General features: G+C 36.3%; 1 long non-coding RNA gene across 5 annotated transcripts in view; it reads right to left on the bottom strand.

Annotated features, from left to right (window-relative positions):
* LOC133093315 (uncharacterized) overlaps positions 1-17,152 on the bottom strand; it is a 37,155-nt gene extending 20,003 nt beyond the window's left edge. For 2 of the 5 annotated variants that reach the window (XR_009701256.1, XR_009701257.1), the window contains exons 1-5: positions 17,077-17,146; positions 16,283-16,410; positions 14,897-15,000; positions 1,078-1,416; positions 47-346 (exon numbers count right to left, since the gene is read on the bottom strand). This is a non-coding gene — a long non-coding RNA (uncharacterized LOC133093315). Of the gene's footprint in view, positions 1-46; positions 347-1,077; positions 1,417-14,896; positions 15,001-16,282; positions 16,411-17,076 lie in introns of all 5 variants that reach the window. The other 3 variants (XR_009701258.1, XR_009701259.1, XR_009701260.1) reach the window with 3 other exon arrangements.
* Positions 17,153-19,417: the final 2,265 nt, after the last annotated feature.

The following is a 19,417-nucleotide window of genomic DNA, read 5'->3' as shown; positions in this document are numbered from 1 at the left end:
TTAAAGATAAATAGTCCCCCTTGTTTTGGTTATTACTTTTACTTACATTCTTGTTTGACTGACAGAGGAATGATCTTCTCTTCATTCCTTAGAGGATGATCCATGTGCACAATCAGGTGTTGGAGTCTTAGGGACCTCGCAGTCTCCAAGGAGACATTATACATTTCAGTGATAGTAACTGTGCCATTGGGGTTCAGAGCGAGGGATTCCTCTGGTGGATTAATTAAGACTTGTAATGGGAAAAGAGATATTTGAGGAGCAGGTTTTCCCACAGCCGAGTAAGTAAGTCTAAGAAAATCTTCAGAGTCAAGATTGGACTGGAGTTCAGTTCTTAATTCAGATACAGCTGAGGCAAAATAAAAATAAAAATAAAAAGAGAGAAACAAAATTAAATTCAAAAATATGTCACCCTAGATTCCTATGGTGTTAAAGATGGACTTTCCAAAACTTTTATATGAAACCAAAATGTTGAAAACATGTCCATCTCAAACACCTCTCCTCACATATTACAAAACCTCCTAATTCCATCTCCTATACTCACTATCCTCCAATTTGAGAGGAACAATTTGTATCTCCACTTCCGTTCAAACTTAAAATTACATTAAATAAACTCATAATACTTTAAATTTATAGAAACATAATGAGGGGACTTTATGACACTATCACTACCCCTTCAACCTTTTGTTAATTTGAAGACTGGGAAATTCTTATTCTCTTAGCATCGTCTTTCTTCTTTTTTCTTCTCTATTGTCTCTTTTTCTTTTCCTCTCTTTTCCCAATGAAAACCCTGATGCCACTCATGAGATTTATCTAATGGATTGAAGCCAGTGCAGTGTAGTACAAAAAAGTTAGATGAGAGGGCAGAAGACCTTAATGCTATGCCTGGTCTTGCACTGTGTAAAAAAAGGGAAATTATGTGACCATCATTGACTTCCGTTTTTTTTTCTTCTATATAATAAAAGACTTCGGCTGAATGACCTCTATTATAGTCTTTCCTTCTCTAAAATTCTTTCTCTGGATCTTAACCTTCAAAGACCACATCCCCATGATTTTGACTCCACACAAAAATTTATATACTTATAATGTTAAGGCAGATTTGTCCTCCGTGGCTTCCGTGTGGGAACACATTAAATAAACATTTGTAGCAGGCTTCGACTTCAAATGTCACCTCTCAGATAGTTATGAATGAGGAATTGGGTTCGATGGCCTCACAATGTAGCCGATCTATGTATGGTGGAAGACTCTTTTCTCCATATTTACTGCTATACGTGCCAATATTTTGTGGCAAAGAATCTTGGATCTTCTGCCAGGTAATTTGAACAACGTCTGCTGGAGTTGTTAAATTGCAGAAAATCGTCATGTTTTCTCCCAATATAGCTGTCTCATTATTTTTGTGCTTTATCTTATGTCGATTATCTGAAAATAAAACCCAGTATGAATTGAGAAATGTACTTCATACTACCCTAGACTTACCCCTATCATAGCACTTATCTCTCTGTTTTATAATTATCTTTTTATTCTCTCTCTTCCCCCATTAGAAAATGAACTCTCCTATCTTCTTCACCACTGATCCTAAAAATGTTTTTGTTGTATAATACCTAATTAATAAATATTTATCAAGTCCAAAAGTTGCAACATACATTAACCAACATAAAATGAGTAATTTTATTATGAGTAATCATAATTTTGATGACTTTCTGGAGGCTGAGTGTGACCTAAATCGAGGGTGATAAACTCCTCAGGGCCCCAGGCTTAGGGAGGACCCCATGTTCCATAGGTTTCACCAGCAGGAACTCCACCAGGTTCTCATGGTGAAGAGCCAAAAAAATCATGTCATATCTTTGGCAAGGGGAGGGGAAAGTTGCCATTTTGAAATAAGTCCAGTGCATTTTCCATAAAAAGACCTACTGTCCAGTGTAAAAGACCTTACCAGGGCCTTAGCTCACGTGGGTGGAAGGACAATGACCTAATTTCAGTTTCCTTTAGCTTTCCTGACTGATCTAAGTGGGAGGAAGGAGGAGAAAAATAGGTAAAAAAACTTGTGAAGGTCACAGCCAAGGGACACAGGCCTACTAAAAGAGTGAGGTTTAGCCATAAGATATTTTAAAACTTCCCCTCCCTCTCTCTTTACCTCCACATCAACAAGGCTAAAATATGAGAGTGGATTACAGCTGAAATGGTTACAAGGCTCAGACTCCAATAAATAAGGAGTTCTTAGGGAAATTAAAAAACAACAGGGGATAAAAACCAAGGAAACTACAAGACTTTGAAGCCCTTGAAACCTAGACCTACAGTAAACAGTAAATACAATCCAACTTCTAGCCAGATTACCGTAAAACCCACACGAAATCTCCATTTACCTTAGTTCCTATTATTTGATGTATCATATCTGGATTTCAACAAAAAATTACAAGGCATACTAAAGAAAAAAGCAGTCTGAAGAGACAAAGCAAGCATCTAAACCAGATTCAAACATAGGACTATAAGGTAAAAATTGTTGCCTGCCATCCCAGTTCTACAAGGATCAAGCCATTAGCCACTGCAGTCACCCACTGACAGTGAACCTGAGGGGAATTCAGGATGGAGAAAACAGGAAGCATTCTTTGCTTTGGATATAACAGCCCCTAGATAGTTAAGATAAATATCTAAGGAAAAATTTCAATGACCCCAGATTCTTGCATCTTCCCATTCATAGAAAAGTACTGAAATCATTAACCTGAGATGTCTGTTCTTGTGATTAGCAGTGATATTTTTATGCCTGACTGCATGTTTTTCCCAGCAAAAAAGTTTATATATATATATATATAATGTCCTATCTCTTCCCTTACCTCTTTAGAGAAGTTTCTCAGAGCAATCTGAGAGGCTGTCTCCTGGGCTGTAGTCCCTCAATAATGTTTTCCAAGAAAATTTAACTCACAGCTTTTATGTTGTATGTTTCTCTTTCAGTTGACAGTTTAGAATTTGAAATTACCAGACAGGAAGTTGAAAATAACTATGATTAATATATTAAGAACTCTGGTGGAAAAGTTGAAACATGCAAGAACATGTGGATAATGTAAGCAGAGATATGGAAACTCTAAAAAGAATAAAAAGAAAATGCTAAAGACACTACAAGAACAGAAAACTATAGACCAATATCTCTTATGAACATAGATGGAAAAATCCTAAAGAAAATATCAAATTGAATCCAAAAGTGTGTGAGAGGAATTATGCCCCACAAACAAGTGGGATTTATCCCAGGTATGCAAAGCTGGTTTAACATTTGAAAATCAATTAATATAATCCATCACATCAACAGACTATAAAAGAAAAGTCACATAGAATCATATCAATAGATACAGTAAAAACATTTAATAAAATTCAACACCAATTCATGATAAAAACTCTCAGTAAACTAGGAATAGAGGGAAACTTTCTCCACCTGATAAAGAATATCTACAAAAAGCTTACAGCTACTATCATATTTTAATAGTGACAAACTTGAAGCTTTCTCCCTAAGATCAGGTACAATACAAAGATGTCCCCTCTTGCCACTCTTTTTCAACATCATATTGAAAATTCTCCCTATTGCAATAAAGCAAGAAAAAGAAATAAAAGATATAAGGGTTTGAAAGAAAGACATAAAACTATCTTTTTTCTCAGGTGGTATGATTGTGTATGTAGAAAATTAGAAAGAATCAACTAAAGAAACTCTTGGAACTAATACGAGATTATAAGAAGGTTGTAGAATTGCAAGGTTAATATACAAAAGTCAATCACTTTCCTGTATATCAGCAAAGAACAAGTGGAATTTGAAATGAATAACACAGTGCCATTTACATTAGCAGCCCCAGAATGAAATACTTAGATATAAATCTAACAAAATATGTGCAAGATCTATATGAGGGAAACTACAAAACTTTGATGAATGAAATCAAAGAACAAAATAAATGAGAGATATTCCATAGTCATGGACAGGAAGACAGTATTGTTAAGATATGAGTTCTTCCCAACTTGATCTGTCAATTAAATGCAATTCCAATCAAAATTCCAGCAAGTTATTTTATGGATATTGACAAACTGATTCTAAAGTTTATATGGAGAGGTAAAAGACCCAGAATAACGCACTACTGAAAGAAAAGAAAAAAGTTGGGGAAGTGACACTACCCGACTTCAAGACATACTATAAAATTGCAGTAATCAGTACAGTGTGGTATTGGCCAAAGAATAGAAAATAGATCAATGGAACAGAATAGAAAGTCCAGATATGGACCCACACAAATATAGTCAGCTGATTTTTGACCAAGTCACAAAGGCAATTCAATGGAGAAAGAACAGTCTTTTAAACAAATGATGTTGCTGGGACAATTGGATGTCTGATTACTTTCTTAGGGATGCCATAACAAACTATTACACACTTGGTGGCTTAAACCAATAGAAATTTATTTTTTCACAGATCTAGAAGTTAGAAGTCCTAAATCAAGGTGTCAGTAGTGTTGGCTGCTTCTCTCCAAGCTTCTGGCGGTTTCCAATAAACCTTGGCATTCCTTGATTTATAGATGCTTCACTGTAGTATCTGCCTCTATCTTCATATCTGCCTTCTATCTGTTCTACTCTGTCTCTGTGTGTCCTATCCTCTTCTTATAAGGACACCAGTCATTGGATTTAGGGCCCACCCTAACCCAGGATGATTTCATCCTGAGATCCTTACCTTAATTTCATCTGCAAAGACCCTATTTCTAAATAAGATCACATTCTGAGGTTCCAGGTAGACATAAATTTGGGAGCAAGGGGGACGTTATTCAACCTTTCACAACATCCATATGCTAAAAAAAAATTAATATAGGCATCTAACTAACTTTCACAAAAATTAACTCAAAATGGATTTATAGATCAATTAAAACATGGAAAACTATAAAACTTCTAGAAAAAAGCATAGGAGGAAATCTAGGTAACCTTGGGCATGGTGATGAGTTATTAGATACAATACCAAAAGTATGATACATGAATGTAAAAAAAAATTTGATGAGTTGGACGTCATTAAAATTAAGAACTTTTGTTCTAGGAAAGACAATGTTAAGAGAATATAAAGATAAGACAGATTGGAAGAAAGTATTTGTAAAATACGTACGTCATATAGGAATTTTTCTTAGTCCTTTCAGGCTGCTATAACAAAACACCACAGACTGAGTGGTTTATAAACAACAGAAATTTATTTCTCACAGTTCTGGAGGTTGGAAGTCCAAGATTAGGGTGTCAGCATGATTGGGTGAGAGCCCTCTTATGGTTTGTTGACTTCTCATTGTATCCTCACATGGTGACAGGGACTAAATTCTCTGTGGATCTTTCATACAAGCACTAATCCCATTCATCAGGGCTCTACCCTCATGACATAAACACCTCCCAAAGGCCCCACCTACTAATACCATAACCTTTGGGGGTTAGGATTTCAATATATGAATTTGCAGAGGGAGACATGAATATTTAGACTATAGCAGATTTGTATCCAAAATATACAAAAAACAATAAGAAAACAAACTTAATTAAAAATTAGGCAAAAGTCTGAACAGAAACCTCACCAAAGAAGATATGTAAGTGGCAAATAAGCACATGAAAAAATGCACAAAATCTCTTGTAATATGGAAACTGAAAATTAAAACAATAATGAGATTTTACTACAGACTTATTGGAGTGGTTAAAAAAAAGTAAAATACCAAGTGCTGGTGAGAATGTGGCCAAAAAAAGGAACTCTCATTCACTGCTGATAGGAATGCAAAATGGTATAGTTTCTTTGCATGGCATTTTGACAGTTTCTTACAAAACTAAACATATGCTTACCATATGATCAAGCAACTGTGTTCCTAGGTATTTACCCAACTTATTATAAAACTTATATCCACACAAAAATCTGCATGAAAATGTTTATAGCCTCCTTATCCATAATCACAAAAAACTGAAAGCAACAAAGATGACTTCAATAGGTAAATGTGTACACAAATGACATTTATACAACAGAATGTTTTTCAGCCATAAAAAGAAATGAGCTACCAGGTCACAAAAAGATGTGGAGAAACCTCAAATGCATATTGCTAAGTGAAAGTAACCAGTCTAAAAAGGCTACATACTGTATGATTCCAATTATATGCCATTCTGGAAAAGGTAAAACTGCAGACACAGTAAAAAATATCAGTGGTGGCCAGGGGTTCAGAGGTAGGGGGTAGGGTTAAATGGGTGAGGCACAGGAGAGTTTTAGGGTAATGAAACTATTCTGTGTGATACCATAGTGGTCAATAAGTGACATTATGCAGTTGTCAAGACGTATTGAGCTTTACAGCAAATGAACCTTAATGTATACAATTAAAAAAATAATTTAGAAGATTGAGGATCCCAAGGAGTGAAGATTGTAACCTGAAAATCTAACTTTATTGCAAATGTATCTTATGTAGACATAAGTTGATAGTAGATATACTTAACATGATATAATTAAAATGACATTATACTTCTGTGGCCTTCCTCCCCAAAATTCACAACCCCAGTCTAATCATGAGAAAAATATCAGACAAATTTCGATAGAAGGTAATTCTACAAAATACTTGACCAGTACCCTGCAAGACAGTCAACATCATCAGAAACAAGGAAATTCTGAGAAACTGCCACAGTCAAGAGAAGCCTAAGGAAACACAACAAAGAAAAGTAATGTGGTATCCTGGATGGGATCCTTAAGCAGAAAGACTTTAGATAAAAACTAGGGAAATCTGAATGAACTGTGGACTTTATTTATGAACAATGTATCAATTTGATTTACTAATTATTACAAATGTATCATAAGAATGCAAGATGTTAATAACAGGGAAAACTGGGTAAGGGACATACTCTGTACTATCTCCTCAACTTTTCTGTAAGCCTGAAACTGTTCTAAAAAATAAAATATTTTAAAGAAATCAATTAGAGTTATATATATATATACACACACACACATATGTATATACATATATATCTCCAATAATTAAATGGAAAAGAAAAACTTGAAAGTATGATTTACAATACCCTCCCCAAATAAAAAGAAAAAAATTCATAGGAATAAATCAGTTGAAAGATATATAAGACTTCGCCACTAAAATCTACAAAACATTTGAAAAATTAAAGTGGAAAGATAGATTAGATTATAAATAGGAAAAAGCATAAAGATGTCAATTCTTTCCAAACTACTTCTTAGATTTAATACAAATTTGATAAAACTTAAAGCAGTTTTTTAAAAATTTTAATTCCTGAAATTGACAAGCTGTTTCTAAAAAAGCCAAAGCCATAAACTGAAGACTTGCTATCCAGACATAAAGCTAAAGTAATACAATGTGATATTGATTCAAGGAAAAGCAAATGGATGAAAATAATGAAATAGAGAATCAGAAACTGACTCACACATATCAAGTTATCTGATATTTATGACAAATGGAACAGACAGTACATAGGATTGGGAAAAAGATGATCTTTCCAATAAATGATGAAGTGTAAATTGGATAACTATTTGGAAAAATTATATATGGACCCCCATCTAAGACCAGAGACAAAAATCTATTTCAAGTGCATTAAATATATGTGAAAGATAAAACACAGCTTTAAAAATAAAGTATTGTAGAACATCTATTTGGCTGGAGTAGCCAACAATTTTTTAGATAGGACACACATCAACTGTTATTTGATGCCTTATTCCTCTCTTAGGAATATTAAATGATAAAGAATCAGAAGTGAAAACTGACCTTTTTTAAAGTTTAATAACTTTAGTCCAGCAAAAGATATATTTTCAGAAGTAAAAAGGCAACCCACACAGTGAGGGAAGACTTTTGCTATATATAAAACAAAGGGCTTGTATTCTTATGTGTTTATAATTCTACAAATCAATAAGACAAAGTCAAGCAACTCAATAGAAAATTGAGGGACTACCATGGCAGTCCACTGGTTAAGACTCCATGCTCTTACTGCTGGGAGCACCTATTCAATCCCTGGTCAGGGAACTAAGGTCCTGCATGCTGCACGGTGCAGCCAAAAAAAAAAAAAAAAAAAGGTTGAGCAAAATATTTGAGTATGCTCATCACAAGAGAGAATGTATAAATGGCCAATAAATATTAAAGATGCTCAACTTCTTTAGTCACCAAGGAAATGCAAATTAAAACCTGAACTACACATGCACCAGAATAACTAACATGAAAGTTAGACAATACCAAGTTTGGTGAGAAAGAGTTAATGACAGATAAAATGAATCTATGTTTTAAGAAGTTAAGATGGTGGTACTCTTAGGAGAGGACAGTAAAAGAAAGGGGGCATAAATAAGACCTTGGGATGCTGTTAATGTTCTGTTCTTGATTTGTGCTGGATATATTGGTGTTGTCACTATGAAAATTAATCTAACTATATACATATGTTTATACACTTCATGTATGTCTGTTTTACTGAAATGCTAAGGTTAAAAAAAAAAATCGAGAGGCGCCTTCAAGATGGTGGAGGAATAAGACGAGGAGATCACCTTCCTCCCCACAAATACATCAAAACTACATGTACATGTGGAACAACTCCTACAGGACACATACTGAACGCTGGCAGAAGACCTCAGACTTCCCAAAAGACACCCTCAGGCGACCTACACGCAGAGGCAGGGCGAAATCCAAAGCTGAACCACAGGAGATGTGTGAACAAAGAAGAGAAGGGAAATTTCTCCCAGTAGCCTCAGGAGCAGCAGATTAAATCTCGACAATCAACTTGATGTACCCTGCATCCCTGGAATACCTGAATAAACAAGGAGTCATCCCAAAATTGAGGTGGTGGACTTTGGGATCAACTGTGGACTTGGGGTTTGCTTTCTGCATCTAATTTGTTTCTGGTTTTATGTTTATCTTAGTTTAGTATTTAGAGCTTATTATAATTGGTAGATTTGTTTACTGATTTGGTTGCTCTCTTCCTTTTTTTAAATATATATATATATTTTTCCTTTTTCTCTTTTTGTGAGAGTGTACGTGTATGCCTCTTTGTGTGATTTTGTCTGTATAGTTTTGCTTTTGCCATTTCTCCTAGGGTTCTGACAGTCCATTTACTTTTGTTTTGTTTTTCTTGTATACTTTTTAGCTCTTGTTATCACTGGTGGATTTGTTTTTTCATTCTGTTGCTCTCTTCTTTCTTTCTCTCTTTCTTTTTTTAATTACTTAAAAATTTTTTTATTTGTAATAATTTTTTTATTATGATAACTTTATTTTCTTTCGTTCTTTCTTTCTTTCTTTCTTTCTTTCTTTCGTTCTTTCTTTCTTTTTATTTCTCCCTTTTCTTATGAGTCATGTGGCTGACAGCGTCTTGGTGCTCTGGCCAGGTGTCAGGCCTGAGCCTCTGAGGTGGGAGAGCCGAGTTCAGGATATTTGTCGAGCAGAGATCTCCTGGCCCCACGTAATATCAAATGGCACAAGCTCTCTCAGAGATCTCGTCTCAATGCTAAGACCCGTCACCACTCAACGACCAGCAAGCTACAGTGCTGGACACCCTATGCCAAACAACTAGCAAGACAGGAACACAACACCACCCATTAGCAGAGAGGCTGCTTAAAAACAAAATAAGTTCACAGACACCCCAAAACACACAACCACAAGAAAGACAAGATCCAGCCTCATCCACCAGAACACAGGCACCAGTCCCCTCCAGCAGGAAGACTACACAACACATTGGACCAACCTTACCCACTGGGGGCAGACACCAAACACAATGGGAACTACGAACCTGCAGCCTGCAAAAAGGAGAGACCAAACACAGTAAGTTAAGCAAAATGAGAAGACAGAGAAATACACAGCAGATGAAGGAGCAAGGTAAAAACCCACCAGACCAAACAAATAAAGAGGAAATAAGCAGTCTACCTGAAAAAGAATCCAGAGTAATGATAGTAAAGATGATCCAAAATCTTGGAAATAGAAGAATTAAAAAGCAAACAAACAATGATGAACAAAACAATAAATGAAATTTAAAATTCTCTAGAATGAATCAATAGCAGAATAACTGAGGTGGAAGAACGGATAACAGACCTGGAAGATAAGATAGTGGAAATAACTACTGCAGAGCAGAATAAAGAAAAAAGAATGAAAAGAATTGAGGACAGTCTCAGAGACATCTGGGACAACATTAAAAACACAAACATTCGAATTTTAGGGGTCCCAGAAGAAGAAGAGAAAAAGAAAGGGACTGAGAAAATATTTGAAGAGATTATAGGTGAAAACTTCCCCAATATGGGAAATAGTCAGTCAAGTCCAGAAAGTGCAGAGAGTCCCATACAGGATAAATCCAAGGAGAAACACGCCAAGACACATACTAAACAAACAATCAAAAATTAAATGCAAAGAAAAAATATTAAAGGCAGCAAGGGAAAAGCAACAATTAACATACAATGGAAGCCCCATAAGGTTTAAAGCTGATCTTTCAGCAGAAACGCTGCAAGCCAGAAAGGAGTGGCAGGACATATTTAAAGTGATGAAAGGGAAAAACCTACAACCAAGATTAATCTACCCAGCAAGGATCTCATTCAGATTCAATAAAGAAATTAAAACCATTACAAACAAGCAAAAGCTAAGAGAATTCAGCACTACCAAACCAGCTTTACAACAAATGCTGAAGGAACTTCTCTAGGCAGGAAAGACAAGAGAAAGAAAAGACCTACAATAACAAACCTAAAACAATTAAGAAAAGTGTAATAGGAACATACATATCGATAACTACCTTAAATGTAAATGGATTAAATGCTACAACCAAAAGACACAGACTGGCTGAATGGATACAAAAACAAGACCTGCATATATGCTGTCTACAAGAGACCCACTTCAAACCTAGGGACACATACAGACAGAAAATGAGGGGATGGAAAAAGATATTCCATGCAAATGGAAATCAAAAGAAAGCTGGAGTAGCAATTCTCATATCACACAAAATAGACTTTAAAATAAAGACTATTTCAAGAGACAAAGAAGGACACTGCATAATGATCAAGGGGTCAATCCAAGAAGAAGATAAAACAATTGTAAATATTTAGGCACCCAACATAGGAGCACCTCAATACATAAGGAAAATGCTAACAGCCATAAAAGGGGAAATCGACAGTAACACAATCATATTAGGGGACTTTAACACCCCACATTCACCAATGGATAGATCATCGAAAATGAAAATAAATAAGGAAACACAAGCTTTAAATGATACATTACACAAGATGGACTTAATTGATATTTATAGGACATTCCATCCAAAAACAGCAGATTACACTTTCTTCTCAAGTGCTCATGAAACATTCTCCAGGATAGATCATATCTTGGGTCACTAATCAAGCTTTGGTAAATTTAAGAAAATTGAAATCGTATCAAGTATCTTTTCCGACCACAATACTATGAGACTAGATATCAATTACAGGAAAAAAACTGTAAAAAAATACAAACACACGGAGGCTAAACATTACACTACTAAATAACCAAGAGATCACTGAAGACGTCAAAGAGGAAATCAAAAAATACCTAGAAACAAATGACAACGAAAACACGACGACCCAAAACCTATGGGATGCAGCAAAAGCAGTTCTAAGAGGGAAGTTTATAGCAATACAGTCTTACCTCAAGAAACAAGAAACATCTCAAATAAACAACCTAACCTTACACCTAAAGCAATTAGAGAAAGAAGAACAAAAACCCCAAAGTTAGCAGAAGGAGAGAAATCATAAAGATCAGATCAGAAATAAATGAAAAAGAAATGAAGGAAACAATAGCAAAGATCAATAAAACTAAAAGCTGGTTCTTTGGGAAGATAAACAAAATGGATAAACCATTAACCAGACTCATCAAGAAAAATAGGGAGAAGACTCAGAGCAATAGAATTAGAAATGAAAAAGGAGAAGTACCAACTGCCACTTCAGAAATACAAAGGATCATGAGAGATGGCATGTTACTACAAGCAACTATATGCCAATAAAATGGACAACCTGGAAGAAATGGACAAATTCTTAGAAAAGCACAACCTTCCAAGACAGAACCAGGAAGAAATAGAAAATTTAAACAGACAAATCACAGCATTGAAATTGAAACTGTGATAAAAAATCTTCCAACAAACAAAAGCCCAGGACCAGATGGCTTCACAGGCGAATTCTATCAAACATTTAGAGAAGAGCTAACACCTATCCTTCTCAAACTCTTCCAAAATAAAGCAGAGGGAGGAACACTCCCAAACTCATTCTACGAGGCCACCATCACCCTGATAACAAAACCAGACAAAGATGTCACAAAAAAAGAAAACTACAGGCTAATATCACTAATGAACAAAGATGCAAAAATCCTTAACAAAATACTAGCAAACAGAATCCAACAACACATTAAAAGGATCATACACCATGATCAAGTGGGGTTTATCCCAGGAATGCAATGATTTTTCAATATATGCAAATCAATCAACGTGATACACCATATTAACAAATTGAAGGATAAAAACCATATGATCATCTCAATAGATGCAGAAAAAGCTTCTGACAAAATTCAACACTAATTTATGATAAAAACCCTCCAGAAAGTAGGCATACAGGGAACTTACCTCAACATAATAAAGGCCATATATGACAAACCCACGGCCAACATCATTCTCAATGGTGAAAAACTGAAACCATTTCCACTAAGATCAGGAACAAGACAAGGTTGCCCACTCTCACCACTATTATTTAACATAGTTTTGGCAGTTTTAGCCACAGCAGTCAGAGGTGAAAAAGATATAAAAGGAATCCAAATCAGAAAAGAAGTAAAACTGTCACTGTTTGCAGATGACATGATACTATACATAGAGAATCCTAAAGATGCTACCAGAAAACTACTAGAGCTAATCAATGAATTTGGTAAAGTAGCAGGATACAAAATTAATGCACAGAAATCTCTTGCATTCCTATACACTAATGATGAAAAAATCTGAAACAGAAATTAAGGAAACACTCCCATTTACCATGGCAACAAAAAGAATCAAATACCTAGGAATAAACCTACCTCAGGAGACAAAAGACCTGTATGCAGAAAACTATAAGACACTCATGAAAGAAATTAAAGATGATACCAACAGATGGAGAGATATGCCATGTTCTTGGATTGGAAGAATCAACATTGTGAAAATGACTATACTACCCAAAGCAATCTACATATTCAATGCAATCCCTATCAAACTACCAATGGCATTTTTCGCAGAACTAGTACCAAAAATTTCACAATTTGTATGGAAATACAAAAGACCCCAAATAGCCAAAGCAACCTTGAGAAAGAAAACTGGAGCTGGAGGAATCAGGCTCCTGGACTTCAGACTATACTACAAAGCTACAATAATCAAGACAGTATGGTACTGGCACAAAAACAGAAATATAAATCAATGGAACAGGATAGAATGCCCAGATATAAATGCACACACATATGGTCACCTTATCTTTGATAAAGGAGGCAAGAATATACAGTGGAGAAAAGACAGCCTCTTCAATAAGTGGTGCTGGGAAAACTGGACAGCTACATGTAAAAGAATGAAATGAGAACACTCCCTAACACCATACACAAAAATAAACTCAAAATGGATTAAAGAGCTAAATGTAAGGCCAGACACTATCAAACTCTTAGAGGAAAACATAGGCAGAACACTCCATGACATAAATCACGGCAAGATCCTTTTTGACCCACCTCCTAGAGAAATGGAAATAAAAACAAAAATAAACAAATGAGACCTATTGAATCTTAAAAGCTTTTGCATAGCAAAGGAAGCAAGAAACAGGATGAAAAGACAACCCTCAGAATGGGAGAAAATATTTGCAAATGAAGCAACTGACAAAGAATTAATCTCCAAAATTTATAAGCAGCTCATGCAGCTCAACATTAAAAAAACAAACAACCCAATCCAAAAATGGGCAGAAGACCTAAATAGAGATTTCTCCAAAGAACATATACAGATTGCCAACAAACACATGAAAGTATGCTCAACATCACTAATCATTAGAGAAATGCAAATCAAAGCTACAATGAGGTATCACCACACACCAGTCAGAAGGGCCATCATCAAAAAATCTACAAACAGTAAATGCTGGAGAGGGTGTGAAGAAAAGGGAACCTTCTTGCACTGTTGGTGGGAATGTAAATTGATACAGCCACTATGGAGAACAGCATGGAGGTTCCTTAAAAAACTTAAAAAAACTACCATATAACCCAGCAAACTACTGGGCATATACCCTGGGAAAACCATAATTCAAAAAGAGTCATGTACCACAGTGTTCATTCCAGCTCTATTAACAATAGCCAGGACATGGAAACAACCTAAGTATGCATAGACAGATGAATGGATAAAGAAGATGTGGCCCATATATACAATGGAATATTACTCAGCCATAAAAACAAACGAAATTGAGTTATTCATAGTGAGGTGGATGGACCTAGAGACTGTCATACAGAGTGAAGTAAGTCAGAAAGAGAAAAACAAATACTGTACACTAACACATATATATGAAATCTAAAAAAAAAAAAAAAAAGGGTTCTGAAGAACCTAGGGGCAGGACAGGAATAAAGACGCAGACATAGAGAATGGACTTGAGGACACGGGTGGGGTGGAAGGGTAAGCTGGGAAGAAGTGAGAGATTGTCGTGGACTTATATACACTACCAAATGTAAAATAGATAGCTAGTGGGAAGCAGCCCCATAGCACAGGGAGATCAGCTCGGTGCTTGTGACCACCTAAAGGGGTGGGATACGGAAGGTGGTAAGGAGACGCAAGAGGGAGGAGATATGGGGATATGTATATGTATAGCTGATTCATTTTGTTATAAAGCAGAAACTAACACACCATTGTAAAGCAATTATACTCCAATAAAGATGTTAAAAAAAAAATCTTCATGTACTTTACTTACCTCATGTTATGCTCTCTGCTTTTCATCCACTTCTCTTGATTTTCATGTTCAAATTATAAGCAAAACTTTTTTCAAATAATTTTCAAAAATTTCTTGGTCTGGAACTATGTACACAGTATTGTAGAATATTTAAATACATATCACATGTTTGTTGCATACATAGTATTTCATTTGTCAACAAAAGACTGTGATGATGTCCTACCTGGGCTACTTTCAAGAGTGTGGTTTTGTAGCAATCCTTTACCTTCCTAAGCCTCAGGATTTTCATCTGAAAAATGGGCTTAGTGGTACCTGACTCACAGAATATTGTGAATATGAAAGGAGAACATATAGATGTAATGCTGGTTATAAATAACCATAGACATTTTAGTTGTCATGGGTGATATAGTCCCCGCCCTCAAGGAAAAAGGGAAAAGTACTAAGGGAAGTCAAACGAGCAACACAAAAGAGTTACAAGCTAACGATTACTATTTCCATAACAATTTCTATAACTGGGCTTACCACACTCCTTCATTATTACTTGTTCACATGCGTGTGTCCCGTACTAGATTCTGAGTTACTTGGTGACAGTCTTCTCCATTTTGCATTTTAGATGCAGAAGTAAGTTAAGGAGAAGAAACCTGAACATAGTGGTTTCCTGTACCTGCCACACTCTTTCTTTTCCTCAGCATAGGTCACCCCACATTTAACTTTTGATTGAACCATCTAGCTAAATTCAAATGATACTTGCCCCATGAAAAAATCCTTAACTAGAAGTTATCATGATTTTTTTTCTCTGCTGTTCCTATAGAACATTAGTTATTGCCTTTACTGTGAACCAAACTGATTTTAGATGGATTTGAGTTAAATATCTTTAATCAAATTATTTTTAAATGACTAGAAAAAAGCAGGACTTGAATACTTATTAAATCTTTGATGTGTTTCAGGTGTACCTCAGTTTGTAATGATAAGCAAACCCACAAAAAACCCCAACAGATATGACAACACAAAAATGAAAACTTCTTAATGACCAAGAAGAGCCTCAAAACAAGTCAAACTTAAAAGGCAAATGGGCTGCAAGGAATACTGCAAAACTAACTAACTTGCAAAGAGTTCATTTGCTTCCAGCAGGTTTCTGGCTCCCCTGTTTGAGCTACTTGGGCTCACTTCAGAAGCAGTGCTTATTATATTTCTTTCATTCTCTGTTTACTAAGTCACTGTTTCAAATATGCTCAACTTAAACTGTTTGCTAGTTGTCAACAACTTGGATAGCTACATGATTAACATGCAGACCCAAACATAATGTCCTCTTCACCTAACCTTATGAAAGTAAAAAGACTACAGCCTGGTATTTATTTGCCATTGATTTCCACCCAAATGCATTCGAGAGAAAAAGTAGAAATTTACCTGATCCTTGTACCCAGAGGGGTAGCATGAGGAGCTGGATAATAGGATGGCATGGAAAGCCCATGAAATTTGATGATAAAATCTTCACTAACATTTGCAGTATTTCATTTTCTAACTGAACTCTGGAACTGAAATGAAGCGTTTACAGCCAAATCTGTTACTCGGTAACCACTTGCTCCGAAAATCCGTTAAAACATTGTCTTGATTTTTAACTTCCTGTGTGCCAACCCTATTCAGAATCCTAGGTCTATGCATAAAATTTTACTTAAACCTATCTGCCTGCTGTCCTGTAGCTGTCACATGATTCATACACAGGGCCTCAAAACTTAACCTGCTGACTTGCAAGAAAATTTAATTAGCTCTTCTTTGGGTAGTGTTACTAACCTTTCCCAGTTTTTTATGTATGTCATGCATATCAAACTAGTTTACCCACAATGAGATCAGGTGAGAAGACCGCTTTCCACAGAGGTATGCTAAGTGTCTAAAAATCATTCCTCTCGGGATCTAATCCCTAAAATCCATCTCCTCAAACAGCTGGAGTGGGAAAATTAAAAAATAACTTTCTTGTAAAATCATTAAGCAGTTTCAAAGTAAATACTATTTATGTATTAAAATGAAAAAACAAACAAACAAACAAACAGGTCATTTTCACCTTCCTATAAACTCCTCTCTCTATATACAATTTTAAGTAGAGGGAAAGCACTCCTTACTTGGTGCTTTTGGTTTCTATTTTTCTCCCTTCAGTTCCAGCCCAGCCACCTGCTTATTGGTGTTTTATGCACATGAATTCATACCAGCTTCCCCGGAAGGTCTTCCTCCTGCTGGAATCCTGGAAAAGCGGTGTTCATTCTCTACCAATTCACAGCATACTTTTTTTAATGTGAACAATTCATTTGAAAGTGAGGATTTTTTTTTCCTCCTGCACTTCTGTTATTGCTGGTTTAATGATTAGTGTCTTCTGGACTGTATGTCCTCTCTTACAAGTTACGGTTGGTGATCTTTATCCAGAACCTCCTAGAATTACACTTAATTAGCCAAACAGACCAGGGGTGGGGCATTGAAACCAGGGCTAGGACTTGGGGAAATTAGTGTTCTCAGAGAAGTGCAGTTGGGCTTAGCTTCTCTGGAGTGAGATCATTAACCAGCCTCCAGTTAGTACACACATAGCCATACCCTCACCCCACCCCACGCTAATGTGTGAACATACTGAACACATTTTGGGCACTAAGCCTTTTCTTTTCTCTTTTTGTCACTCATAAATCCCTCTAAAAATTACCTTCTCCTCTCATAACTTCTTCCTCAGCTCCTGTCTCAGGAAAACAAAAGCCTCTATTGGCATAGATGGTCCCCACCCTCCCCCCACCTCATATAACCAATATCCATCTCTTTCCTATGGCTCTAGGTATTGGAGGTCTTTCTTTCCTGACTTCCCTTAAGACAAAACTTCCCTCTATCTAAATTCCAGCTTCTAAACCCACACTTATAAGTCTACTACCCACCTGAGAGAGGTTGCCTTGGTAATGAGACAGAGAAAACTCAGTTTTCAAAGGGAAATGGAAACTGATGCTGAATAATGAATATATTACCTCTGGTTTGGGGAGCTCTTCCTGAGATAGAGAAAGAACTCATTGTGAGTAAAACATATTAGGATTAAATGCCCAGCAGCCTCTGAGTCAGGGAGAAGTACTGCTGCTACGTTGGGGAACAGGAAGTTCTATTGAGGTGAAAACACTGCCCCTGATTCTTTTCTTGTGAGTAATAAAGGTGTGAACACAAGCATTATAACGTTGAAGAATGACTGGGATCCCAGCAAAGTACTCTAAAGGAAACCGTGTCTAAAAAATTAAAGGAAAGTGTATTAAGAATGCTGTATCACTAAGTATAAAATATCGATAAAGAGATTAAAAGTTATAAAAAGGAATGTACAGAAATTCTGGATTAGAAAAGTATAACTGAAATGAAAAATTCACTAGAAATGCTCAACGACTGGTTCAAGGAGGCAAAAGTTAGAATCAATAAACTTGAAGATAGATTTAGTCTGAGAAACAGAAAAAAGACTGAGGAAAAATGAACAGAACCTCAGAGATCTGTGGAACACTATCTGAGCACCACCATATTCGTAAGGAAAGTCCCAGAAGGAGAAGGAATACAGAAAGGGGATAGAAAGAATATTTTAAAAAATAATGCCTGAGGGCTTCCCTGGTGGCTCAGTGGTTAAGAATCCGCCTGCCAATGCAGGGGACACTGGTTTGAGCCCTGGTCTGGGAAGATCCCACATGCTGCAGAGCAACTAAGCCTGTGCGCCACAACTACTGAGCCTGCGCACCTAGAGCCCCTGCTCCGCAACAAGAAGCCCGCGCACCGCAGCGAAGAGTAGGCCCCGCTCGCCGCAACTAAAGAAAGCCCGCGTGCAGCAACAAAGACCCAATGCAGCCAAAAATAAATAAATAAAATAAATAAATTTTTTCAATGCCCAAAAACTTTCCAAATTTGATTAAAAAAATCATTAGTCTACATATCCAAGAAGATCAGTAAATTCTATGTAGAATAAATACAAAAAAATCCACACCAAGGCACATCATAATCAAACATAATCAAAGACAAAGAGAATCTTGAAAGTAGCAAACGATTTTCTTTTTTTTTTTATTTTATTTTATTTTATTTTTTTTTTTTTTAATTAATTAATTTATTTATTTATTTTTGGCTGTGTTGGGTCTTCGTTTCTGTGCGAGGGCTTTCTCCAGTTGCGGCAAGCGGGGGCCACTCTTCATCGCGGTGCGCGGGCCTTTCACTGTTGCAGCCTCTCTTGTTGCGGGGCACAGGCTCCAGATGCGCAGGCTCAGTAGTTGTGGCTCACAGGCTTAGTTGCTCCGCGGCATGTGGGATCTTCCCAGACCAGGGCTCGAACCCGTGTCCCCTGCATTGGCAGGCAGATTCTCAACCACTGCGCCACAAGGGAAGCCCACAAAGGATTTTCAATAACATTAACAGCTAATTTTTATCAAAAACCTTTGTAAGGCAGAAATAGAGACACAGATGTAGAGAACAAACATATGGACACCAAGGGGGGAAAGCTGGAGGTGGGATGAATTGGGAGATTGAGATTGACATATATACAACAATATGTATAAAATA

This window comes from Eubalaena glacialis, chromosome 6 (genome assembly GCF_028564815.1).
Source record: "Eubalaena glacialis isolate mEubGla1 chromosome 6, mEubGla1.1.hap2.+ XY, whole genome shotgun sequence".
NCBI lineage: Eukaryota > Metazoa > Chordata > Mammalia > Artiodactyla > Balaenidae > Eubalaena > Eubalaena glacialis.
The sequence above is the reverse complement of the archived record's forward strand: the minus strand, read 5'-3'. Positions and strand labels throughout refer to the sequence as shown.